The 25,419-nt window shown below is 38.0% G+C and overlaps 1 protein-coding gene and 5 pseudogenes across 3 annotated transcripts in view; 4 read left to right on the top strand and 2 right to left on the bottom strand.

Annotated features, from left to right (window-relative positions):
* The window catches only part of UBAP1 (ubiquitin associated protein 1), a 60,270-nt gene extending 52,686 nt beyond the window's left edge, over positions 1-7,584 (bottom strand). The window contains exons 1-2 of one of the 3 annotated variants that reach the window (XM_023524069.1): positions 7,350-7,565; positions 6,977-7,064 (exon numbers count right to left, since the gene is read on the bottom strand). The gene's annotated coding sequence lies outside the window, so the exon portion shown is untranslated. Of the gene's footprint in view, positions 1-6,976; positions 7,065-7,349 lie in introns of all 3 variants that reach the window. The other 2 variants (XM_011381418.1, XM_023524070.1) reach the window with 2 other exon arrangements.
* On the top strand, positions 2,239-2,357 carry LOC111732280 (annotated as a pseudogene).
* Positions 3,348-3,466, top strand: LOC111732275 (annotated as a pseudogene).
* A 10,214-nt stretch (positions 7,585-17,798) lies between the features above and the next one.
* LOC111732241 lies at positions 17,799-18,210 on the bottom strand (annotated as a pseudogene).
* A 5,306-nt stretch (positions 18,211-23,516) lies between these two features.
* LOC111732257 lies at positions 23,517-23,636 on the top strand (annotated as a pseudogene).
* A 1,108-nt stretch (positions 23,637-24,744) lies between these two features.
* LOC111732276 lies at positions 24,745-24,863 on the top strand (annotated as a pseudogene).
* The last annotated feature ends 556 nt before the right edge of the window (positions 24,864-25,419 follow it).

Genomic DNA, 25,419 nt, shown 5'->3' with positions numbered 1-25,419 from the left:
CAAAGGGAAAGGACACAGAAGCTTTCAATTTGGCACCCTATACATCTCTTCTGGCAAGTTCTGATTTATATCCTTTTGGATATAATAAAACTGTAATCGTAAGTATGTACAGTACTTTCTGAGTCCTGTGAATCATTTTAGCAGAATGGGAACCCCCAAATCTGTAGCCAGTTGTTTCAGATGTGCAAGTTGCCTGGAAACCCTCGAGCTTGTGGCTGATACCCGAAGTGAGGGCCGTCTTCTGAATGACTGTGCCCTTTACCTGTATAGTTTGGCCTAATCATGGGTAGTGTTCAAATTGCACTGAATCTATAAAAGATGTTTCGGGGACAAATGAGGAAATTTGAATTAAGTACTGGTATAATATGACATTAAAGAATTACTGTTGATGGTTGAGTATGATAACAGTATTGTGTTTATAAAGGAAAATGTCCTCATTTTTTAAAAAGTTACATAAGTATTCTCATATGAAATGTCTATAATTTAACTTTAAAATATTTCAGAAAAAAATAAGACAGAAAATATCATTAAACCTTGTCAGAGGATACCCAAGAGATTGTACACAATTACTAAAACCACTGTTAAAAAGAGTGTAGTAAGACACTAACAAATAAATAGAATTCGGTAGTGAAGAAGTCTGTTATCTGGCTTACTTTTTTTTTCTTCAATGGAAAAATGAGCTAAATAATTACTACTTCTTTGCTCTCCCTCTAAACGCTGGTTTCCAAATCAAATTTTGCTGTTCATATGAAAAACTATCTCTGCCTGATCACAACATAAGACAAAATTTCTCAGGCTTCATGCCTTATTCATTCAACAACTGTTTAATAGGTAGCTATTACTGCTTGGTACTACTCTAAGTGGCAGCAGTAATAGGACAAAATCCTTCATTAAATCTAATTTTAGTGGCGAGAGACAAACATTAAGTATAACTGAAGAAATAAAAGTTACTGAGAATTCCTGAATAAAATGCAGTATGTTAGCTTTAGAAAATAAACCTACTATTAAGCTAACAGGGGAAAAGAAGTTTTATGCTCTAATGAAGCACTGTATTGAAAACTTAAATTTTCAAAACTATATGTGAAGCCTCATGTAGGTTTCAAAATACTATCATATATATCATCTTATCTGAGCCTCACATGCTATGAGATATAAGCACTTATTACTATTTTCATTTTATAAATTAAAAAGTTCAAGGCTGAAAGAGATGGTTAGTTTTTAAATGGAAAACCAGAACTAGAATGTTAGATCTTCCAATTCACTGCCCAGAATTCTATCACAATACAACCTCTCATGGCACAAGACAGTAATCAAAAAGCTTATAATAAAGTAAGAAAAAATCCCAAATCAAACTTCATGCTATAATAAATTCAGAATATTACTATTCAAAGTACGGTCCTTGGACCATCATCATAACCTTGGAGCTTGTTTAGAAATGCACAATCTCAAGTCTACTGAATCAGAATCTACATTTTACCAATATCTCCAGGTGATCCATATGCAACCTAAAATTTGAAAATCACTGATCTGATTTGAGAATCACTGTCCAACAACTTTCTATGATGCATTGTCTATGGTATTAAAATCACTTAAAAATAGAGTAAACTTTGATGGAAGAAATTAAATATTTCCAATTCTGAAAACTCGCAAGCTACCCCTAAAGTCCACTCCATATAATAATTTGTAATTTGGCTAACAACTGACTTTGAATCCCACCCATAAAAAAGGATCACTTATAAAAAGTGACATAGTATAGTCTACCAAAAGAATTTACTGCTCATATCCTTCCCCAACCAAATTGTAGAAGGAAATGTTAACACTGCAAACTATAGGAAGATGTTAGGATTAAGAAGATTCCATTTTTATTAATAAAAGGAGAAATGAAAAGGATACAAACCTTTCCTGGGACCAAGACCATGATGATGAGATGCAGTATAAGATAAGCCAAGCCAGCCTGACCTTGAGTCTCTAATGGGTTGTTTTCGGAGGCTAGGGATAGGCCAGCCAGTAGTAATAAACAGAAAAAGACTGGGAGTTAAAGGTAGCTGAAGAACGAGTTTAGCATCCAGCTCTCTAACTCTGTTACCTTCTTCTATTTACCCATCCAATCCAATGGTAACAAAAATTTTTCCATTATATTTGTCTATGTGTTATGAGGGAACTTCTAAATTATGGTAGTTATGTAAGGATTCTCAAATATCTAAGAACATACCTTTCACAAATATCAAGAATGCACTGGTCTATGGCCATGGTACCCTGAACAAACCCAATCCTGTCGGATCTCGGAAGCTGAGCAGGGTCAGGCCTGGTTAGTACTTGGATGGGAGACCACCTAGAAAGACTAGGTGCTGTAGGCGTAAAATATAAAAAAAGGGATTGTAAGCTGACAAGGTCCTTGCAATCTGTGAGGTCAGTCAAGGGTTGCCTCGCCTTAAAAAAAAAAAAAAGAATGTACTGTATACCACTATACAATATTTGCAGTATAGTTGAAGTCTAGTGGACATTCTATATTTCAGAATCCTTACAAGGATCGAACATCTAACATCTCAGAAGAACACTTCTTAAAGTCAAAGTAGTCCCTAGTCATCTTATGGAAAAAAAGTTTTTAACATGCTTTAATACACAACAGAGAAAATCAAACATCCCAAGATTTTTATGTATTTATATAACTTAAGAGATAAGGGTTTAATGGTCGATAGGAGCCACACAAGTCCAAATAGGGCAGAAGGTTTAAAAACAAAGAAACACAAAAACTACATACTCCCTTACAAATGTTCTAGTTGCTTTGAAACATTCATAACTTTAAATAGATGTAATTTCTCTAATATTGAAAATAAGTTACCTCATTCTTTTAAATGTATCTAATGAAATTTAAACAAACGTGTGATACCCACTCCCCCAAAAAATACATGAACAAACTGTTGTTTAACAATGCAAATTTACATTTGTTTTTACTTGATGATGTATCTACATTCCACAGAATTGTATCCTAATTATATACTACTGTATAATTGAAAATAAATTTTTAAAAAAACTTCCAAAATATTTTCACATCAGTTTTTCCACAATCCACAATTATTCTTGATAAAGTTCAACGCTGTAAGAACTAGAAATCAACAAATCTTTCTAACCAGATTTTAGTAGAAATGCTAAGTTCTTAGACTGATTCATTATGAATTGTATCTAACTAATACTGTCTACACAAGAAAAGTCTCTCATTGTCAAACCACATCATTAACATTTAGTAAAATGTACACATCAATCATAAATCTGTTGGCTTCCCAGTTTTGGAAAATATATGTAACCTGTGTATAAGGCACAATTCAAGCTGCTTTAAAAACCCTCTGATCTACGGCCATGACACCCTGAACAAGCCCGATCCCATTTGATCTCGGAAGCTAAGCACGGTCGGGCATGGTTGGTACTTGGATGGGAGACCACCGAGAAAGACCAGGTGCTGTAGACGTAAAAAAAAAAATAAAAAATAAGGGATTGTAAGCTGACAAGGTCCTTGCAATCTGTGAGGTCAACCAAAGGTCGACTCACCAAATAAATAAATTAAATAAATAAATAGATAGATAGATAGATAGATAAATAAATAAATAAAACCTCTCTGGCCCTATAACTCCAAAGACAACAGGAATAAATAAATAAAGCCTCTCTGGCCCTATAACTCCAAAGACAACAGGAATACAACTCCTGAAAAGTTTGCCTTTCTAACCAAGGAAATGTTGGGCCTAAATTTCACATTACAGATGGATACATTACTGTATTTGTTAAAAGAGGATGTCTAGCAGAAGAGAAGAATTTCTTTGATACAAAAAGGACAAATCATGAAAAAAAGACTGAAAAACTCCATTAAAATTATGAACTTTTCTCACCAAAAAGACCATGAAGAGATGAAAAGACAAGTCACAAATTGAGAGAGGGTATTTGCAACCCATAAATTAAATAATTAGTATGCAAAATATTTAAAGAACTCTTAAAAATCAGAAACAACTCAAAATAAAAATAGGCACAGAACTTGAAAACATATTTCACAGAAGCACAACCAATGAATATATGAAAAAGATGCTCAACTACGGGAAATGCTACTAAAAACACAAGATATCATTTCAAACCCACTAGATTAGAAAAAAAATTAAAAGTCTGACAATATAAAGTGTTGGGGAAATGAAGCAACCAAAACACACACTAGCTTGACTCAGTAACCACAATAGTCACATTCACCATGAGCCAACTCAGTGACTCAAACACTGGAAGTGTTTGGTAAGCATTAAGCAACTGATAATGACCAATCCAGAATTCTGAGAACACATTTGTAGTACTGCCAAATACAAATTTTGGCCCTTAATGAGCTGGGTCCAACCTGACTCAGCAATATAAATCAAAAAACTTTTTGTCCCTTATCCAATTTCTCCAGTTTATTTTGTTAAGTACAAAATATTCAGGTATTCATTTCCTCCTATAAACTAATGACATCTTAACCAAAATTTTAATGATTTATCATTCTAGTAACACTACTATTTCAATGAGAACAAGTGGTTTAAAATAGAATTGTACACTTGAAATCTACATAATTTTATTAACCAATGTCACCCCAATAAATGTAGTTAAAAAACAGTAAAGAAAAACAATAGTTATGAGATGTAACATACAGCATAGGAAATATGGTCAATAATATTATAATGACAATAAATGTAAGATGCAAATTCTGGTCAAAAAAATAATAATATTGTAATAACTATGTATGATGTCAGGTGGGTACTAGACTTATTGAGGGATCACTTTGTAAATTATATTGTCTAATCGTTATGCTGTACACCTGAAACTAATGTAAAATATCACATGTTGACTGTAATTTAAAATAAAATATTTTTTAAAACTAGTTCTTATACTTTAAATTTACTTGACAGGAATTAGAATGGCCCTGTGACCAACTAAGAGGGGCAAAATGGTACATATATAACAGATACAATAAAGGGCATTAAAGTTGGACAAATCTGAGCTCAAATTTAGACTCTACCATTTTATAGCTATAACCTTAGTTATTTAATTTGTTTCCTTGACAACTAAAAAGCAAGTGTATCACCACCTGCCTACCTAATCTAATTGTAAAGATTAAGTGAGATTATGTAAAGTGCTAAACAATGCCTAGCTCATTACCATAGGTCCAGAGTTAGCACCTTTTCCTTTGTAAATCTTGCTACAATCACCTAAAATTTTTAAAGCTTGAAATAATCTCTCAATTCACAGGAAAATATTACTTTTACATTCAAATTATTTTCCTATATTACAAGAAACTGTGTGCTACAGGTTAGAAGAGCAATACTCTCCTTTTTCTAACTGAATGGCTCTTTCCTATAAGAAATTAGACTCTGGAAAAGATGATAGATTTTCACTTATCTTCATGATACAGAACCAGAGATTCCCATGCTATGTAAGAAACTAAACTCAATTGATTTCTAAGCTTCAAATCAAAAAAAAATTTTTTTGAGTCTAAGAAAAAGCTATTTAATACTTTAAGGTATTGAGTACTACCTTTTGCATTTATTGAGAAAGACTATCTAAAGAAGATTATCTGATTAATGAACTGATGGTTGGCTTTTATGGTTTTTGTTAGTCTGTAGAGAAAAAATTTACACTTAAAATAATCTACATATGAAAAATCTCAAAACATTCAACAATATAATTAGAGAACAGGAAAAATGTATAATCTTACACTGTGGGATAATTAAAATATATATAATGCTAAAAATACTTGAGAGAATTTTAGTCACTGAATTAAACTTCAGGAATCTCATTTTAAATACCTTATTACAGTCAAGACATAAAACATAACACAAGATAAAGTGACATCTGCCAGACCAAAAAGTGTGAACTAACCACCATCGATGAGAACTGCCTAAGATCTAATATTTTTTTAATCAAGATACTATTATTGTCTTCTTCGAAATCAAAATGAAAAATAAAATCTTTCAGATATACAGAAAATGTCATCATGAGGTAATGAGTCAAATACGAAACAAAGAAAAATTTAAGAAGTTCTAATATTCACATACTTTAATTTTTTCTTTTGTCTTCATTTCTAAAACAATATTTTATCTTCCGATGAGGTCATAGCAAGTTATTTGCTGTGCAGTGATAGATGCTCACTAAAAAAACATTAATTTCCCATTTCCATAATTATGACTCTTAATGCAACACACAACAGGCATTCAATAAATGTTGAATAAATAACAAAAAATAGGACGGATTAGAAACAAAAATTTAACTTATAAAACTCCACTAAAAATACGTAAACGCAGACAATGTAATCTTTGGACATTTCACAATCTCTGCTATAAAATAATACAGAAACTTTCAGTTTAACTAGTTTGAGACATTAACTGGAAAAAGCTAGCTATCACTAGACTAAGTGCCCTGTTTTCCCCACCATCAAATCTGACAAAATTCTAAAGAAAAAACATCCATATCTATCCAAATTCTCAAATACTAATACAGAATTGAGGAAAGAGAACAAAATATATTTAATAGTTAAGTAACTAAATTACCAAATCCAGTTTTGCAACACTCTACGCTGTCTTAAAAACTCTAAATATCAGTTAATATAAAATCCATTTTTATGCCCAGCCATACTTTTAAGAGACTAGTCTGGAAAACAGTACATGTGACTGTAACACAGAGACCAGAGATGACTGATATAGATCAAATAAATGAACTGTATAACTTGATATTCCACAAGAAAGATCTGGGGCTGTTTCTGAGGCCCAGATGGACTGTACAGGTAAGACTCCACCCAAGAAACAAAAGAGGCAAGATAAACATACCTAAAGACCAGACAATGTCAAAGATATCCCCAAAGATCACTCACCTCGCGTTTGGTCTCCTCCCCTTCTCCCAAATCTCATCGCTTCAGGGAGAACTAAATCTGCACCTCACGTCCCCAGCTCACCCTCAACTCCCCATCACTTACCTTCTTCACTGAAACCTGAATCCCTCTCCCCCGACATCCTCTAATTCCCATCGAGCTCTCAGTCCAGCCAGATAGATATGTACTGCGCCTGTCTTCCAGGAATGTATTAGTCTCCTTAATCCGAACTCATTTTCCCACATTACATCTGCCTTCAGCCCCTCCAACTCTGGTCTCCTCACTCCGACCCTTCACCCTGAATTCTTCCCAAGTCAAGGAACTCTGGCCTCTTCCCTTTCCAACTCCCTCAGCGGCAGCTCCTTTCATCCAGCAGGGCCTCTAGCCTATTCCCCTGGTTCCCTCCCCCATCCATCTCGTGGTACCGGTCCCCTTCCCCCAACTCCGCCCCTCTCCCCCCAAAAGGAGGCCCCCTCACCTGAACGCCGCTGCCGCCGCCGTTCCAGAAGCCAAAAGGTGCTGGCGCCAACCGACTTCTCAAGCCCGGTCCCTCTTGAGCCCTTAACGGCCCCTAGGGAGAGCGAATGCCACCACCTTCAACTCTGCCCACCCCGGGCCAGGCCGTCACCGTAGCCACCGCCAGACCCACAGCCGCCATGTTGAAGTCCTACTTCCCTCCACCTTCCCCCATCGCTCCGCCCCTTTAGGCGTCTGACGTCATGGCGCCGCGTCCACCCACCCCTCCCACCTCGGCCTATGGGAGGAGCTGACCGTGAGATCCCTAATCTCTCTTCCAGTGCTGAACTACTGCTGCCTGGAGCGTTGCAATTGGACTGGGTGAACTCTGCTGACCCAAAGGTAGGAAAGAAAGGAGAGAGTCACTAAGAGAGTAAAGCGTAGGGGTTGGAGAAGCAGATTGAGGCAGAAGGGTCAGAGTGTGGGGACCAAAGTTGAAGGAGTGGAGGGCAGATGGGATGCGGGAAAATGAGTTCAGATCAATGGGACTAATACACTACTGGAAGATAGGCACGGTAGACGTCTATCTGACGGAATCCCAGGATCCTTGAAACACAAAGGGACGCGCAAAGATTTATCAAGAAGACCTATTTGGGAATCAGCATGTCTGGCTTCTGGTGCCCGGTCACAGACCTGGTAAAAGGCCCACTCTTGCTGGTAATGGTGTCACTTTCCCCATTTACAAATGAATGGATTGAAAGGTGACCACTAAATCTTTCTCCAATTCTGACATTCAACCAGTTTAAAAATCAGGTAATCCAATTCCAAACCTTTACTGCCTTCTGCGCTTATTGAGTGTCTTCCAGAATCATATGCATGGAGGATTCCTTACTGAATGAGATGAATGTTTGTTCACGAAAGTTTCTAAGTAGTGGAGGAAATAGAAGCATAGACAGTTGACTCGTGGAAGAGTAAGAGGGTGCTAATGGCGCATCAGTTGATCTAGAAAAATTGACTTTTGGCTAAGGGATTTACATCTACACTTTCTATGTACACAAAGTGTGTGTACACTCTCATGCCTAATTTTCCAGCCCTGTTTTCTCTCCAGAACTCCAGAGGAGAGAATATTTGTACTCTGAAAAGTTCAGCAGTTTTAACTCACAATGAGAGAAGGTGGGCATTCCAGAAGGGTGGGGGGGGGTAGTTAAAGTAAGCAGAGAATAACAAACCAACAATTCTTGATTATTTGCCTACTTAATTGAACAGGTAATGGACAGCCACAGAAGATTTGTGGAAAGGTAAAAGATTCACACCTGAAATAAAGCAGAAACAGCGGGGATGGAGACTAGGGGGATGAACTAGAAAAAGACTTAAGAGAGTGACTCAACAAGACTTAGAGATGGAAGGAGAAATAATGGAGAAGGAGGAGCCAAGTTTTGGGGGTCTCTTACTAACAGAAACAGGAAAGATCTAAGGTTTACTGAAGTCCTAAGGGAGAAAATAATGAGTTCACCTGGCTAAACTGAGATTAAGATGATGGCACGTTTTCTGGAGAAATGTTCAGGAGGGGATGTAAGCTTGGAAATCAGGAAAGAAGGAGTACACGTGTAGTATATTGGTAGTCCTTGAACAAATAAAATTTCATTCATTTAACAAGTATTATTGAGTTCCTGCAATATATCAGGCACTATTCTACACACTGGGGATACAGAAGTATGTAAAAGAAACCATCTTACCAAAAGAAAAAGTAATTAATTTTTTTAAATAAACAAACAAAAAATCCCTGCTCACAGAGCTTACATTTTAGAGGGAAATAATAATAATGGTAACAGGTGTAAAGAATAAAGCAAGGGAAAGAAGATTGGAAATATCCATGGTTGACATTTACAAAGGATGGCCAGGGAAAGGTGACGTGACTAAAGACCTTAAGGAAGTCAGGAAATGAGTCATTCAGATATGTAGAAGAAAATGCCAGACCAAGGGAACAGTAACTACCAAGGTCCTAAGGTGGAAGCTCACCTATGTTCTAGGAACATTAAGCAGCCTAGTGTGACTAGAGTGAAATGAACAAATTACAGAGTAGCAGGAATTTAAGTCAGAGAGTTAACAGGTGGCTAAATCACATAATGTCTTGTAGATCTTTTCAGGACTTTGACTTTTACTCTAAGTGAGCTGAAAGCCATTGGAGAGTTTTGAGCAGAAAAGGGAAATGATCTAACCTTTTATCAAGATCATTCTAGCTATTACACTAAGCAAGAAGGACAAGGGTAGAGACACTTAGTGGTTACTGCAATAACCCAGGCAGGAAATGATAGTACCCTATCAGAGTGGTAGTAGCAGTGAAGGTGATTTAAAATGGTCAGGTTCTGGATACCTTTTGAAAGTAGAACCATAAGAATTTACTCACAGATTAGTTGCACAATGTAAGGAAATGAGAGGACTTAAGGATGACTTTAAGATTTTTGACCTGAGGCAAATTCTTGCAGGTTTGGCTAGAAAAATGGAAATTCAAATTAAAATTTCTGATGATAGGACCCTTTGGAACACTGACAAATAGGGCATGGGAAGAGGAAGCGGAGAAAGAGATAGAAAAGTAGTGGCCAGAGAAGTAGAAAAGGAATCAGAAGACTATGGCGCCATGGAAGTTTAGGAAGGAAAAACCTTTGGAGGGCTGGGCCTACTCATCTTCTCTCAAAATAGGACTCCCTGAGACCAAAGACAAGCCTCCCCTATCAGACAGGGACTTCTTGAGATTCCCCATCAGAGGTCTCCTGATACAATAATAATATTTCTTTCTCTGCCTTTTGCTTTAAGTGGGAGCCAGTTTTCTAACCACCTACTCCTAGGCCAGCCTGCTGTGTGCCACCTATCCTTAAGAAATAGGAAGGAAGTGGAGACATTTCCTTCCTGGAAAAACAAATAATTCACCTTCCTAGGAGTGACTCATACTTGTCAGTTGCCAGATATGAATCCCTGTAGTAACTCACCTGTGGCCAGAAAAGACTGAACAGGATGCCAGCCCTCTACTACCCCTACCCTGTGTCTTTCCCCTCCCAGTGCATCTAGACATTGGCAGCACACCTGCTGTTCTAGAAACAGCATTTCAGGCCAAGAGGCACCAGTTCCACTCCCTATTTTCCTACTCTTTCTCCCTCCCTTCATACACTAGACTTTTGGGGAGTCTAAGAGCAGAGGAGACAGGAAAGACAGACAACCAACTCTACAATCTTTTATTCATTTAGCTGTCCAGCATTGACTAAGTCCTAGCATGAGCCAGGCGCCATGAGTCTACAAAGATGCTCTCAGGGAGGTCAAGTGAGGGAATCAGACAGTTGTACAGATAAAGATGGTACCTGGCAGATAATCGCCTGAGTTCCCTAAGTAACACATTCCATGCCTGAAGAGTAGAGAGGAGAGAGTGTTTGGGTGGATTTGAGAAATTGAGGAAGAGACTTCATGGAGAATTGAAGCATTTAAGGTAGGCCTTAGAGGACAGGTAGAATGAAGGGTGCCAAAAGCAATTAAAACAAAGCAGTTTGAGCAAAGGCATGGATGCAAGAAAGTTCCAGGAAAATTCAGAATCACTAAGTAGTACAAAGGGTATATGTAGAAAAGCAGAGGGAAATAGGCTGGCGAGACCAAGAGAGAAGAAGCATGGCTTGGGTTTAACAGTTCTAAAGCTATAAATAAAGTCATTGGCACCTTTTTTCCAGGGAAATCCAATGGAAAAGTCAGGATGAATCACTGGAACCTTGGAGGTGAGACTGAAATCCTTTGCCCTTTCTCAGAAACACAAGACTACAATTAAGGACTCAGGTCTCTGGGTAACCTCTGAGGTTCCTTCTGATGTTAAGACCTATGTGATGACTATCATATGAAGATGCAATTATCCTGAATGGATAAAGATGATTTCAAATTCCAAAAGAATGAAAATATAAACATACACACAACAACTCAAAAATGTTAGAAGATAATATGGAAGAATATTTTTTGAATCATGAGTGGGAAGAAATTTTCTGATCAGGACACTAAATTCAGAAGCCATAAAAGAAATAGTTGATAGATTTGATAATGGCCCCCCCCCCAAAAAAAAAAATCTACACAAAGTGAAAACATAAACTAGAAAGAAAAATATTAGTGACCTATATAACAGAAAAATGGTTAATTTCTCCAATACACGAGAGCCTCTACAAATAATTAAGAAAAAAATGGAATGATTCAATAGAAAAATATGGATATAACTTATTCAAGAGGAAGTTCACTAAAGAAGAAACACAAATAGCTCATAAAAATTGTTCAACATCACTGATAATTTTAAAAAATGAAATAAGGCCCCATTTTTCACCTAACAAATTGGCAAAAGCTAAAAAGGATTAACTGCATCCAGTGCTGGCATGGATGGAGAAGCAAGCATTAATGGCAATATAAATTGGTGAAACTTTTTTATAGAGCAATTTGGCAGTGACTATCACAATATATTATGAAGTTAAAAAGCAAGTTGCAGAATAATGTCTGTTATATCCATTTTTGTAAAAAAAATTATATATATATGTATATATATTTACATATATACACATATATATTTACATACATACATATATATACATATATATATATATACACACACACACACATATCTGTGTATGTATGTATGTTTAAGCACAGATAAAAGACAAGGGATATACACCAAACTATAAATTGTGGCTCTGGAGAGAGCAGGACTTGGCTGGAGGTGGGTGGGCAGCAGAACTTGAGACCAAGAAAGGAGGGGAAGTAGAAACCATGTAGAAGATGGGAGCTACTGCTGGAAAGTGCTCCCTCAGCCATAAGAGGAAAAACTACCCTGATTTCTCTCTTCCTCCCACCCTTCAATGTCCTGCCAGTGCTTCCCATTGACTGAATCTAGCTAGTATCCAGTTGGCAAAGGAGCTGGGAAATGAAGTTTTTAGAAGAACAGAGAATGGGGTTTGAGAACAAATATGTAATAACCAACTTCGAAAAGTTATTGAGTAGTTTAGATGGAGAACTAGTATGATAAGAGCCATCTTGTAAAAGAATAAAAGCCAATTAGTCAATAGTAAATAGTAATAGTAAAAGATAATTAATTTTATTATTTTTAAATGGTGTGAGGAGACTGTCCTGGCACTGAGCTAAAAGAACCCTGTCCCTAGTAATTTATTCAGCTAATATACTGAGGTATACTATACACCTACCCCTATGCTGCAGTGGGAACAAAGATTAAATAAGACCACATTTCAATCATCAAGAACCTTAGGATGAAGACAAACATGGTAACAACACAATAAAGTTAAATAATCTCAGTGAGCTCCAGGACAAGACCAGCTACTAATCTAACCTGTACCTTTGTGCAAAATAGAAAAATGTACCCTGAGTAGATGCAATGCCAACGTATACAGCTTGTCAAACTGAGAGCAGCTGAATTTCATTCCTCTCTGGATCCCTCAGCCAGGCACTTTTGTGCAGAGCACAAAGTACACATCCATACATGGCTGCCCTGCATGAGGAGGTAGAGACTGGCACCTGTGGAAGGAGAGCTGCAGTGGCCTATGAAGATGTGCACCTGTGCAGCAGGACGCTCTGGGAGCCCAGCCTCCTAGCCCAGAACATGATTAAAACTTCAATGATTTTATTTGCTTCTGATGCTGCTGTGACCAGGAGTTGGCAAAGAGAACCTCTGAAAATTTGGAAAGGCTCCTTTGGAAGGAAAAATTGACAGATGGTGTTTATAGCTTTGCTTTGGTTCTCCCGTTAGAGTAAATGCCAGATGTTTTCTTCTGGTTTCCAAGATAGTATGTGAGATTTAAAACGTTCCTTTGCCCAAAGATAATAAAACATAAATACACAGTTAAGTGTGAGCACATGGGCAAGTGAATCCTGTGCGGGGGAGGGGGAGGTTCAGCAAAGTTTGATTTGCTACTGTTGTGAATCCAAGGTTTGTTATTACCATTCCAGTCTTTTAAGTCAGGTAACAGCATCAGTAGATTTATCCAGCTAGAGGACACAATGTTTTGTGGCCATTAAAAAAGATGTCATAAAAGGCAAACTTATAGGCCCAGTAAGTGATTGCCAGGGGTTGGTGAAGGGGGATGAATAGGTGAAGTACAGAGCATTTTTAGGGCAGTAAAACTATTCTGCATGATACTGTAACAATGAATACATAACATTATGCATTTGTCAAAATCCATAGAACTGTATAACACAGTGACCTTAATATAAACTATAGACTTTAATACTGGTTCATTAATTGTAACATTAAATGTACTAAATTAATGCAAAGTATTAATAAGGGAAACTGGTGGGGCTGAGAATACATGGAACTCTTTATTTACTATTTGCTCAATTTTTTTTCTGTAAATCTAAAACCGTTCTAAAAAAGTCTTAAAAAAAAGATGTTATAGAAGTATGTAAATATGAAAAGGTGCTTATTAAATATTGCTGTTAAAAAAACTAACAGTATACACAAGATGGTCTCATTTTTGTAAAATTATACACAACATAATTTTGAATTTGAAGTTCCAAAGGACACATGTCAAAATATTCACAGTGGTTAATTCTTGCTGGAAAGATTATGGGTAATTTCTAATTTCTTCTTTTTGCTTGCTTATTTAAAAATGCTTTTAAACATTTTTAAACAAAACACATGAGTAGTTTCCCATTGTAAATGGTTCAAGCAATAGGAAGTATATTTTAGTATATTACGGTGTGCTCCCCAGATCCCCACCCTTCAAAACTGAAACATTCATTCCCCCAACTGCTGGGAGTGTTAATAGCTGATAGCTTGCACCCCACACAGACTTACTTACCAGAGAAAAGCTGCTTCATTTAAAATCATGCCTTCTTCCCTAGGGCAGCCCACGTTCAAAGACCTGGTTACCCTGGCTCCAAATAGGGACAATTCTGCAGGGCCATCCTAGCTCCAATACCTTACATGGAATAGACTGAAGCTTTTTTGTGAATGCATTGCAGCCTAACTTCTCCTGCCCAATCCTGTTCCCTTCACTTTCCCACAATGATCCTGAAAGCACTCTCCAATAAACTTTCAGGATTCAAATCTGTCTGCTTCCTAGAGTACCTGATTAACAATAATTGGTGCCAGGAGTGAGCCAAGAAAGCAAACTCTGAAATGGGATTTGAGAGTTGGATCACTCACCAACCTGCTGGCAATGAGGATACTGCCACTAGAGGTAGGTGGAGCATGTTAGACACTAGCATGTGATAGTAATAAAATTTTCACTTGTGGCAAATTGGTATGTTTTGCCCGAGGAAAGGAATGTATGGGGGATGGGACAGCATAATGTATCAAGCTCTGAGAAGTAATAGGATGTTTTTCGTTGAGAGTAGTAGGTTGGAGAAAGACTATAAATGCTAAGTATGAAAGTCAAAGGGCTTTCTTCGCAATATATAAAGAGACTTTCTTCTCCTGCAGCCAGATGGCAGAAAAACCTGATGATCAAGATCAGGCCTAGGACTTTATAAGATCTGCAGAGCTCCAGAGAGGTTGAATTCTCAGCCGTAGTAAATTGACTATACCCAGATTAGAGACCTGCTTGGGAAGGATTGCAAATGGGAGACATGGGATGGCAATATCTGGGTCTATCTACTTGAAAATCTTGAATCTCCAGTTTCCTCTGTACCTCTGGGCCTTTATAAGTTGCTCAATTCTTGTTAAAGTTTAGTTCTCCCCCTTGCTTAAAGATGTTGGAGAAATCTCTGCCTTATAAGAAATGTGCCTCCCCATCTAGATCTACCCCAACATCCCAACCTGGCCATTAGACCAATAACTAGGATTAAGTAACAACCCAAAAGGCCAGGACCTGATATGGGGGGAAAGGGACTATAAAGGAACCTAAAGGAGCAATAGAACTTAACTAATATGTACCGACAGAAGCCAGGAGAATATAAATACGACTGCATTCTGAGAATTCTGAGGTTCAATCAAAGTGGGGAAAAGTTGAACCTAAAATTTGAGGAAGAGGTTATCAATATGGGGTTGTTCTCCTGAGACACAGGATATAACACACTGGCAAGGACCCTGAGAGAGTACTAACATGTTGCTAGGATGGTTTATAAGAGCTTGGGGAAAGCACAGTACATTTCATAATATATAAAATAGGAATGTCAGAACTGCTGTGGAGGATGGTGAAATTAGAGATCAAAAGGCTCAGCAAAGAGAAAAGTTGAAGTGGGTACAGCAGGTAAAACCAGAAAATTCACCAAATGACTCTTCCACATGAAGGCCCTAAGGAATTATCTGAGGAAAGAGGTATTGGCTCAATGGTAGCTGCCTCTGCACTTTCAAACAGAGCTCCTTGGTGGCAATGGGAATGATAGGATCCCAAAATAATAGAGGCAAGATGGCAGCACTTAACCATCAGAAGCAACTTAGATGCAATTATCATAATAAGCAATGAGGTTGAAACGACAGCCAGAAGGGCCTGACCTGCAGAGAGCTATAGAGATGGCTAATAGTATACGATGTTCCTAAGGTCAAGATGGCCAACCTAGCAATCAAAATCCAGGCTAGAAGATCGAGGGGCCAAGTCATTCATTGCCCAGTTCCTGGACCAGAAGCAGTGTTTAGGCCTGGAACCCAGTGACTGAAGAATAGGCCAGGTCTTCAGAAGGAAGAACCCTGCAACACCATGGCAAGTACATATGGCAAAGATAGCCCCAATTTTTCCCCAAAAGGATGTACTATCATTTGCTTGGGCAGCCATACACCAGGGAAAGCGGAATATTATCCCAGCAATTCAAGGACTATTGGACACAGAGTTTGAGATGAAATTGATTCTAGAGGACCCAAAACAGCATTAGTGGTCCCCAGTTAGAATGGAGGCATGTGAAGACTAGATAATAAATGGAGTCCTGACCCAAGTTCAGTTCACAATTAATCCACTGTGTGCACAGATACACCCAGTGTTTGCATATCTCTGGTGTCTCTTTGTCCAAATTTCCCCTTTGTATAAAAGATACCAGTCAGATTGGATTAGGGCCTACCTTAACCTCACTGTAAACTTAGTCACCTCTTTAAAGGTCTATTTCTAAATACAGTCATATTCTGTAGTACTGTGAGTTAGGACTTAAACATATGAAATGGGGGTGTGGGTTGGGGGAGACATAATTCAGTACATAACATATTAACGCATATCAGAGAGACTCCATTACATAAGAGGCACTACAAAACCAAGTAAAGAAAATGACTCGACCAGTTGATAACAGAAGGCCTTTGTCATTGACCACCCCATAGAAGGCACAATGGGCACATAAACAAAATAGTCATAGTGGCAGGAATGGAGGCTTTTCATGGATCCAACAGCATGGATTCCCATTCACCACGGCTTTCCTTTTTCCCCAAATTGCCTATCAAAGAGATTTAATCAATTTAAGCTAGAACCAAAGTATATGGAGGTATCTGTTTTGCTGTGTCCTTACTACCATTTTAAATTATCAATTTTTTTGACTTTGCCAGAGGAGTGATCAACGGTTTTTGGTTGGATTTTAATTTGTATTTCCTTGTGTTGTGTATTTCTTTATAGGGTTTCGGAACAGGCCTCCCCAAAAAAGTGCCACTTTGGCATGTAAATTATTTTGAGTTGAAGGTAATAAAGACCCTGTGGGCTCATGAGAAAAACCTCATTAATAGTAGGACAAACCAGTGTTATGTATTTCCCTAAGAGGTGGGGAGAGGGAATATACAGCATCACCCATGATATATTTTGGTTAAAAATGTTCAACCTGAACTAATCAAGCCTTTAAATTTAACTTTCACTTATAGGAAATAAGAAAGAAGAACAAATTAAATGACAACTCAATGAAGAAATCAGGAAAATTCAGAAAGTGGGACATTCTACAGAAAAACTGGCCCAGGTTCTTTAGCAAGCTAGCATCATTTAAAAAAAAGAAAAGAAAAGAAAGGAGAAATACACCTAAAAATACTAAAACAGAAATGTTTATGTTATACATAAATATTTTTCATTGTTATCGTTTTACCAAAATAAAAATTTTAAAAACTGCTGTGGTGTGGGATGTTCATAGTTGGGGAGATGGTGTGTGTGGAGGGGCAGGGCCTATATGTCAACTCTCTGTACTTTCTGCCCAATTTTGCCATGAACCTAAAACTGCTCTAATACATAACGCCTATTAAAAAATGCTTTTCTAAATTTAAAAAGGTTTAAGAAACATAACAGATTCAAAGATTTAAACTGTGGTCTGTGCTTGGATCCTGCTTTGGACAGACTACCTGTATAAGTCATTTTTGGTACAAATAGAGAACTTAGAATGAGAATTGAGAATTAGATCATTTTTGCTATGTAAGAAAAGAGATTTAAGAATGTCTAAAATTAAAATACTTTGGCATAAAAAAATTGAAGAGGAAAATCATTGACTAAAATCTACATGTTTTTGTTTTGTTTTGTTTTGCAGTTTTCAAAACAAGCTCTGGCCAGTTTTATTAAAGAAAAAATTTGCATGAGTTACTTTTCACCTGTCTGCTTGGCATTCTTCTAATATCAGAATCACCTGGATCAATGATAGCTAGGGTGCATACTCTGTAATATTTTCCACACACTGTTCCCAATTCAATATTGTCACTGTAGTGAAGGACACCAGTCTTGGCCAACATGGCTCAGCACTCTTATTTCAGATTTCCTCAAGGCTGGGCAGTTTGTTGGCAAGGATGGCCAGTTTCATTTTGCCTTGTCTGATCATTCTCAGAGTCTGCTTGTACCCAAGCACGTACTTTACATTTTTCAAAACAAGTTGAAGCCTAGAGTTGATGGACTCTAGCAACTTTTTCATCTTCTTTGTGGCCACCATCTCCCTGACTTAGTTGGTGGATGGCCCCCAACCAAGAGCAGCGGCCAAGATGGATGGCAGCAAGAAAGACCTATAGAAGTTTTAAGAAAATTGTTCATTTGTTCCTAAAGTAGTTACTTCCTTTCATAAAATCGTTATTAAGTCAAATTTATTTTTTTAATCATTGGCTTAAATTAAATAATTCAATTATTAAGTACTATAAAAATATGCAAGTGTTTCTGACCTGCGCTCTTGATTAATTTTACTTTTGACCTATGTTATATTACTGTAGATTAAGTTTTTCACCATATTTAAATACATCAGAACTAATGGAAAGAATAGAGTGTTGAAGGAACATTGTAGGTCAGCTCATTTTAATAGAGTTAGCACTATGAGCTCAAACAGACCAAAAAAATAGACGTAGAATTTAATGGTACCAAATTATAACAATTACTGTCTTAGGTTTATTTAATATTTATTTTCTTTTTGTTAGTCTACTACTGATTACTTTTGGATTACTACTTTTTATTGAAGAATTAATTTTATCATAAATACAAAAGGATATACAGTGAAAAGTAAGTCTTCCCACAGACAGCCCTAACCCCCAGAGTCAACTGATACTATCGATTTCTTGTGTAAACTTCCAGAAATATATCTTTTTTACACAAAGAGAAGCCTATTATCTATTACACACTTTTTATTCTTTCTTTCTTTTTTATTACTGTGTATTTCTTAGAGGTCATTCCATATTAGCACATTATACCTTATTCCTTATTCTTTTCTAACAGCTTCAGAGTATCCCATTTCATTGATATATCAGAACTCTATCCATTCATTAATTCAACAAGTATCTATCTTTTGCACATCCATTATGTGCTAGTGAGTGAGCAGAGACCCATGCGAATACACAGGGAGGGGACACTTAGGGAATAGCAAGTACAAATATCTAAGACAACAATATGTTTGTCATGTTTAAGGAGCAGAAAGGCCAATGTTGGTGAAGAGCAGTGAACAAAGATGAGAGTGGAAAGGAACGAGGTCAAAGAGGAGGACAAGAGCAAAGTCTTACAAGTTCATGTTATTTTAAGTGCAATGGGAAATCCTTGAAAGGTTGAGAGCTGGGGTGTGGTTTATTTTTTATTTTAAATCACACTGCCTCCTGGGTAGTGAATGGATAAAAATGCAAGAATGAGAACATGGAGAACAGTTAAGAAATTATTACATAGTCTAGGCAAGAGATGAGTGTAATTTACACTAGTGAAGTGGTAGAGGAAAGAGGTGATCAGATTCTGCATGCTTTAAATGTAGACCTGATAAGATTTGCTAATGAATTGGCAACAACCAAATCAACAGTCTAGACCTGATTCCAATCAAAATACAACAGAAGTCCACTGTTTAGGTTGTCCTGAAACACGAGAATATTCTATATGTTGGGTGAATACGAGAGTATGGGGGATTGCTGGAAATAGGTAGATAGTTAAAAGAAAACTAATATTTATTAAACATCTGTGCAGCAATTAGAGTTCTGAGGTTGCAAGTAACAGAATTGACTCTGGCTAACATAATATTGAAAAAAGAAGTCATTGGGAGGACATGGGGGTGCTCAGAGCCTTGAAAGGACAGCTGTAGCTCCAAGCCTTAGAAAAGACAAGAACCAGGGATCTAGATGGCAAGAACTATTGGAGAGTCTCTTCAGGGTGCCACCTGGGATGAATCTGCTCCAACCATTCTCCATCTCTGTTTCACTCTGAAAAGGATTCAAATTACAAAAAACGAGGGTCTGACTGGCCAAAGTTAGGTGAAAAACCCAGTTGGCCTAGGCAATAGGGCACCTTGATCGATAGATCCATGCTTGGAATGCAGCAGGGAAATGGTAATTCCCCAAAGGAAATCAAAATATGCTATTAGAAAAAGGGATATTGGATACTAGAACAGGCAAAAACAATGGAGTCCACCACAATTTAACATGTGTTTGGCTCCTCATAATAACCCTCTGTAATGGGTATTAACATCTCTCAGAAAGGCTCAGAGAGGTTATGGAATTTGCCCGGGATCTCAAAGCAACTAGGCAGAATAACAAGCATTTGAATTCAGGTCAAAACTCTGCTTTCAAAATTGATGCTCTTTCTATTACACCATGGTAGAAGATTGAATTTCCATTATTCCTCAGTTTTCCCATCAGTAAAAAGAAGTAATTATTTGTTGTGGGTCTCCTTGGTAGCTTGGACATACCAGCTAACTTATGCTTGCAGAGCATGGCCTTGAAAGTGTGTAGCCTCCTAGTTCCTTCATTTCTTCTGTCATTGATTATAAGAAGGGAAAAAAACATGCTGCAATGAAACACACAATATTAGCCACTTTTCAAATGCTTAATATGTTCTATATAGTGTTTTATGTCCATCTTTGTTTTTAATTATTTTAATGGTCTCATAAGGCAGACAATATTATTAACTCGAATTTACAGCAAAAGAAACAGGTTTAGAGAGTAGAGGTTATTGCCCAGAATCACTGGCTTTCAAACCCAAAGTCCTTCAGACTCCAAAACCGTTGCTCCAAACCACTATACTGCACAACCCACGTGGAGCTCTGTGCCCTTTTCTGCACTGAAGCCAGAGGACTGTCACTTTGCCCACCACTCTCAATGAGAGGAGGTGGTCTCAGTTTCCTCACCTACATAATAAGGGAGTCTGATATTCTTATCTCTGCCAGTCCCTCTAATTCTGATTTCTGCTTCCACTGGCAAGGCAAAGAGCTGAGTTCTGTGTTAAGCAAATTCTGTGTTGTTGGAATCACCTGAAATGATTGCCTAAAGTTAACATTAGTACAGCGCTTTACCGAGTGCTTCAGACATTAATTCCATAAACCTTAGTGGTCCTTGCCCCTGTATCTCCCGGCTTCCAGAAACAGGCTCTCTGTCAGGTGATCATAACTCTTGTGATTCTAACTCAGACCAGAAGATTTACCAGGAAAAGGAGAAGCATTTCCAACTCGTGTGAGAGATTAGAAAGAAAAACCCTGAGTTCATGCTGATTTCCTGGAGATATCACACTCAGAAACACTGAGATCCTTGACAAACACAGACAGAGGGATGATGAGCAAGGTCCACTTAATGGACTTCGTGCTGGTGCTGGGCCAGCCGGGAGCTCTGAACCAAGAGGCGTGGCTTTTTCCAGTAAAGAAGCGGTCGCTCTGTAAAGTTGGGGGTGGGGAAGTGGGCAGCGGATCAGTCTGAGAAATGGCTGGGTAAAGTGAACAGTGATGTACAACAAAGAGTAGTTGATAAGAAAAGTAGGCAACTTTCTTCGTTTTCTACTTCTCTTGCCCCCATATTTAGCTCTATTTTATTTCTTCCCCATATTCTTGAGAGAGTAGGGAGTAGATGAAGTTGAATGGAAATTGCTGCTCGATGGCAAAAAAAAAAAAAAAAAAAAGGCAATAATTTAAACCACTCCTCTTTCCAAACAGCCCAGAACAGTCTCATTCTAGATGGCAAATATAAATCTGAAAAATCAATTTTTTCTCATGATTTTTCATTATAGGGAATAAATTTTAACCAGATCAATATATATTATTACTAGAATTCTGATATAATGTCCTTAGCCTCTATTTAAGTATAGAAAAGATATTCCCATGCTCACCCTGATGACTCAGCCTTGAACTTAAGTCAGGTCTGTGAAAGGGAGATAAAGCTGCATAAGTCTCCATGAAGAAGAAAAACAAACTTCTTCAGCTAGAGTAGGTTTCCAGCCAGATGCAATGCTTGAATGTTGGTTGGTGGCCAAGAATGGGCTGATGTCAAATGGTCCTCTGATGTTTGCCAGTCCCCAAGGTATCAGGGCACAGTTGGGTGGGGGACTATTTCTGCCTAGAGCTCCAGCTACCTACTCTCTGACAAAAATGATCACATAGCCAGATGGTAGGGATGGAGAGTGGGGAAGGCTGGAAAAAAAGGAGAACTGGCCAGCTTAGCATGTGGTTCCTTTGCCAGAGCAGGGGTTCATGCATCAAAGCAAGGCACAGATGGTCTTCCAAGTAATTAAAGAAGTTAAATCCTCAGCATTTTTTAATCCCAGACTGCTTTAAAATAAACAAATAAGTAAAAGGAAAGAAAGAAGACACGGAAGATGTGAAAGACCCTTTGAATCTTTGCACAGGCTAAGTGCTACATCTTGACATTCCTTCCCAGAAATACTAGGGTTCCTCATCTCCCTCTTTTACAATTTCCTTAATGATGTTTTATCCTTTACCTCTTCCTCTGGCTCCACCCTCTCCCATCTGGCTCATATATAAAGGAGAATTGGCTGAAATATTTCTGCAGCCAGAAATTTTTCTCTTATGGATTATTCCAGCTGTATTTCCATTAATAGTAGAAAAACTGTGATGTCAACATACTCATTTATGTTAAGACTTGACCTGGGAGCCTGGGATGGTGATTACCACTTGATTCTGACCTCAACTTTAGTTGTGAAGGATGAAGGAACCCTTTTGTCATTAGCACTGACTATACACTCATAGTAACAGGTGTGCAGGATTTGATATAAGAGAGACTCCTTGGCTCTGGCCAAGGAGAGGGGGCTTTACTAAGGACCAGAGGGATAAATGACTTAACAGAGCTACCTATGCCTAGAATTAACTTCCTTGAACACAATGGGCTTTTGTGAGTACTGATCTTCCCACTACAGAGGGTAAATGATGTCCCTAACAGTGTGATGTAGGGGACAGACTGTTGGATTGGGTAGCAATTAATATAGTTTTAGTCCTGCCTCTGCCACTAATTTGCTATGTGGCTTTTGCAAGTTGCCTTATGTCTGTGAATCACAAATTCCTCCTCTGTAGAATGGGGATGACACTGTCTACTTCTGAGGGTTTTCAAAAAGCTCAAGCAGGATAATGCTATGATTGTGTTTTAAGAAGCATAAAAGGTTATAAAATAGAATAGAGTATGAAGTTCTCGAAGTCATCAGGGTTGGCTTCTACCCTTTGGTTCTATTTTCCTTAGTGTTGACTTTATTCTTAGATAGGCTCCCCTCAGGGGATGGCAAATTGATCCCAGCAGCTTTAGTTTTATATTCTTCTAGTGTAGTAACTCTAGCCTTTTGAAAACCTTTTTCTTAATACCTCCAGCTTTGGCAAAGACTAGATCACATATTCAATCCTAGGGTCCAATGGCTAGGTCAGCCCCAGGCCATACCACATGAACAAAAATTAAGAGTAAAATCAGGATTCTTTTACCAAAAGCATAGATACTAGGAAGACCAAAACAACACTTACAATATCCTGTAAACTAGTGTAGAGAAGTTAGAAGTTCATCAAAATTCTTTTACCAGAAGCATGGATACTAGGAAGACCAAAACAACACTTAAAATATCCTGTATTCTGTGGCCATACCACCCTGAAAGTGCCTGATCTCATCTGATCTTGGAAGCTAAGCAGGGTCGGGCCTGATTAGTACTTGGATGGGAGACTACCTAGGATAGACCAGGTGCTGTAGGTGTTAAAAAAATATATATCCTGTAAAGTAGTGTAGAGAAGTTAGAAGTTCTGATGGAAAGGGGGAACATAAAGCATTTGTGATTTCCACATTGAAGACTTCCTCAAAATGCCCTTTTATGAAAAGAGAAAGCTTCTGAGAAACAACACAGCTCCTCTTTTCCCTACAAATCCAATTCTACAAAGAAAGCTATACCCTCTGCCCACTGTGACCAAAGAGATGTGCCTGTCCACTGCTTGGACAAATGCCTACTGCCTCACTGTGCTCTGGGGAGAGCCTTTGAAGGAGGACATGATTTCCATCCTTAGGGCTGTTTCATTGGTGGCTAAGCAGGAAAAACACAGAACATGTGAGTCTGTTGATATATCTGAAGCTAAAAATCTGGAACCAATGGGATTTGGAGAAGCAGTATGTTTTTCTTGTGGGGTGTGTGTGTGTGTGTGTGTGTGTGTGTGTGTGTGTGTGTGTTCATTTATACATAACTATAGGAAAAGGAGAATGGATTAGAAAAGAGGAAGGGAAAAAAGATGACAATTTGGTTTTCTAAGCAGGTTTCATATTCTCATTGTCTTCCTTCTCTTATTCCTGCTTTTATTAGTTAGGTTATTGACTAGATGAAGATAAAAATATCAGTGGCTTAATCAAGATACAAGTTCTTTTTCTCTCTCAGGTAAAAGTCTGAGCTTATAGTCCATGCAGGGCTGGTCAGGGCTCTGTACCCTGGGACTTAGGTCTGTCCGACTTGTTATTCCACCCACGGTTTTACACTCCTCAAGGTCAAAGCCAAAGCTTACTCACCATTACTACATCACAAAGAGGAAGAGAAGGTCAAGCAGCTTCCTATTAATGGTGTGACCTGAGAGTTGCCAACATCACTTGCCTCACTTCCCTGTTGGTGGCCAAAATGTAGTCACATTGTCATACATAGCTGCAAGAGAGGTTAAAAAGTAGAATAGCTGACTGCCAAGTACTCAGCTAAATTTGAGGGGATTCATCACTAACTGAAATGAAAGATTGGTATGTTATGGAGCAGTCACTCTCCACCCTTCCAATCAAAGCCAACTTCTACCCAACTCTCTCCCTTTAAACTCTCTACATTCTTCAGAAATTAGTCTATGGCCATGCTACTCTGAATGAACCTGATCCCGTCTGATTTTGGAAGCTAAGCAGGGTCGGGTCTACTTAGTACTTGGATGGGAGACCACCGAGGAAGACTAGGTGCTGTAGGAATAAAAAATAAATTAAAAATAAGGGATTGTAAGCTGACAAGGTCCTTGCAATCTGTAAGGTCAACCAAGGGTTGCCTCATCTAAAAAATAATAATAAAATAAAATTAGCTTCTGTGACCTCTTTTAAGAAGCCAGTCCTGAACCTTTCCCTCCACTGAGCTTCCATTGTCCTTTTTACACATCTTATGGCCCTTAAATTGTCTGGTGTTTTAGTTAGATGGGTTCCCCCCAGTCTATGAGTTCCTCGAGGGCAGGGATGAGGTCCAAATCTGACTTCTGCTGTCCACCACACCTATCACAGAGTAGGCCTAAGAAATTATTACTAAATTAGTGAACCTTCTTCTCTTTTCTGGATCTTTTGAGAGTAAGTTGGAAATATTATTATAATGTTGGAAAATTAGAAACTCTACCTTGACCTCTATCTACTTCATGCTTGACCTGAGCCTAAAAATCAGCCTGAGGTAAAAGCTATGGTCTTCTCAGTTTTTTAAGGATTTGTCCTTCCTTTTTCACGTATGTGGCTTTCTAGATTCTCCAGTAGACACAGGAACCTTTCA

Source organism: Pteropus vampyrus, unplaced genomic scaffold (assembly GCF_000151845.1).
Source record: "Pteropus vampyrus isolate Shadow unplaced genomic scaffold, Pvam_2.0 Scaffold436, whole genome shotgun sequence".
Classification (NCBI taxonomy): domain Eukaryota; kingdom Metazoa; phylum Chordata; class Mammalia; order Chiroptera; family Pteropodidae; genus Pteropus; species Pteropus vampyrus.
This window is presented reverse-complemented; position numbering and strand designations above follow the sequence as displayed.